The sequence below is a fragment of the Galeopterus variegatus genome, unplaced genomic scaffold (assembly GCF_000696425.1).
Source record: "Galeopterus variegatus unplaced genomic scaffold, G_variegatus-3.0.2 Scaffold3699, whole genome shotgun sequence".
Classification (NCBI taxonomy): domain Eukaryota; kingdom Metazoa; phylum Chordata; class Mammalia; order Dermoptera; family Cynocephalidae; genus Galeopterus; species Galeopterus variegatus.
The window spans coordinates 118093-120150 of NW_007729810.1; positions in this window are offsets into that span (position 1 = coordinate 118093).

A 2058-nucleotide genomic window follows, 5' to 3' on the forward strand; every position below is an offset into this window, starting at 1 on the left:
TACAGTGAAGGGGTAAAGAAGTAATATCTGAACAACTTTAGATGAGATGAGAAATTCCTTGAGCTGACCAAAGAAGAAATAGAAATGCTGAGTAACCCTATATTTATTTTAAAAAATTGAATTTGTAAGTGAAAACCTTCCCACAAAGAAAATGCTAGGTGCTGATGGCCTCATGGTGAATTCTGTCAAGCTTTTGAGAAAGAAATATTAATCTCACATAAACTGTCAGAAATTGGAAAAAACAGGCAAATCTTCCCTGACTCATTTTATAATTTTCATTGTGGCAGAGGGCAGGTCTGACTTCAGTGTGGAGCCCCAGCCCCACAATCGTGAGTGGATGTAAGTGGACCAGCTTTCTACCTCCTGCCACATCTGACCCCAGCCCCACCTCTAAGTCAGCTATGGTTTCCCTTTTGCTGGGACAGTGGTTGGCTCCTCAGTAGCCATCTGACTCGGTTACAGCCACTGAGACAGGAGGGGCTGTCTGCTGGCAGGTGGTGGTGGTCATTGCTGACACACTCGTGCCTGGGAACTTCACAACCTGAAAGCAGCTACCTGTCTTGCCTCAGTCAGCTTCCTGACAGGAACAGAAGCAGTTCCAAGGACCACTAGAACAAATCATAGTTTGTCATCATTCCTAAGAAACTGACTCACCAACATACTTCTGATCTGGCAATGGTCCAGTGCATACATTTTGAAAGCACTGTATGATCATGAGTTATTAGTGGTGATGACATATACACACACCACCCCGTTCCCATTTTTCTAAAAGAGAAAAAGAAAATAAGCATTTTGAAAACAAATCTTAGGGCAGGCCTGTGGCTCACGTGGGAGAACGTGGTGCTGACAACACCAAGTCAAGGGTTAAGATCCCCTTACCGGTCTTCTTTAAACAAAACAAAAGATAGAAAAGAAAACAAATCTCGATGGTGGTTCAGTGCTGTCCGCATTCCGTGTCTCCTGATTGAAGTGGTGGAGGGCGGAGTAAGTATAAAAATGATGAGAAGGAAGGGAACTGTTGAACAGCAAGGAATGCGGTGCTAGAAGTTATGTTTTATGTTTTGAGATTTAAAAATGTGTTGATTTGCCTAGATGTGTCCCCTCTTTCTTTTTCCTCTTGTTTATTGGGGTCTGATCTCTCCCCACTTACTGGAGTAGAGCTTTGCACAGCAGGTCTCCCAGCAGCCAGTGCAGAAGGCCCATCCATAGGACAATGGGCGGGGGAGAGAAAGAGCTTGGTTTGTTTGAACTGCCTCTGTCTTCATTCACAGCCTGATGTCCCTGTGCATTGTGACATCCACAATGGCACTAAAGGACTCATTGTGGCTGAAAACAAATCAAAATGGAGTAAGGGGTACTAAGGTAAAAGAGTCATGCAACACAGTTGCTAGAAAAATCGAAGTCTTACATCTGAGATTTTCGTCACTTTTCGGCTGTGTGGCCTGTTGACTGGCGTGTACAGTGACCACCAGAGTTAGGTGAACAAAAGGTAACTGGGAACTTCATGTACATTTTTAAAGGCGTTTACTCAGAAAGGGTGGGTATGCTGCGTTGCTTTGGAAGCTGTTTAATAATTATTGTTCTTTGTTTGCCCAACATTTGGGGAGCCACACTCCACGCTCTCCTGGCCATAAACGTGCCCTCTCCGTCGCCGCCCCCGCCTGCACCAACGTCAGATGTCGCGATCGCCCACGCCCAATTCAGAGGCAACAGGTGGAAAGTTGAATAACTTCACACGTTTTTCAAGAGAGGGGGTGGGCGGGAGGGAAGGCTTTTGGGAGTCGATTTAAGGATTAGATCAGATGTTATTGCTAGTGAAAAATTAAACAGGCCGGTGCTCTGGGGAGTACAGATTAATATATTTAGTGACTCTGCACACAAAGGCTGCTCATTGTGGCCACGTCTGAATGCCTGTGAATGGGACGGGACATACGCAGCCTGTCACCGCAGGTGCGCACATCTGTTCTCCGGCAGATGCTCGCAGAGAGGGCAGGCGGGGCGGCCGGCGTGGCGCGGGGTCCGGCGGGGTCACGCCGTGGGCCGCCCGGGCCCCGGCCC